A 433-nucleotide genomic window follows, 5' to 3' on the forward strand; every position below is an offset into this window, starting at 1 on the left:
TGGGCAATGCATGAATTTATTTTGGTATCTTCCACCCAATGTTTCTGCCAAAAAATTACTATCAAAGGGGCCAATAATTGATGAACTTCTCATGCGCTAATTCAGTATTTATTGAAATATTCATATCTCAATTAACTATTATAGGTAATCAGAGAATCATTTTTTTTCCAATATCATTTGAGAATATCTGAAGAATATTTGGTAGAAAATCTGAGAAAATAAGGTAGACTCTATGATTTTGCTGATAATCTATATCAAATATCAGAAGGCAACACCCTAAAAAAAAAATTGCCCATAAATTAGCACAAAAATATCGATATACCAGAGGTTGAGGATCGGTACAGCTATCGATATGTATCTCGAGACTTAAATATCGACTCTTGCGACATTCGATTTATCAAAAAAATAATCAAATTGTCGATACTTCGTTACC

This window comes from Nilaparvata lugens, chromosome 8 (assembly GCF_014356525.2).
Source record: "Nilaparvata lugens isolate BPH chromosome 8, ASM1435652v1, whole genome shotgun sequence".
NCBI lineage: Eukaryota > Metazoa > Arthropoda > Insecta > Hemiptera > Delphacidae > Nilaparvata > Nilaparvata lugens.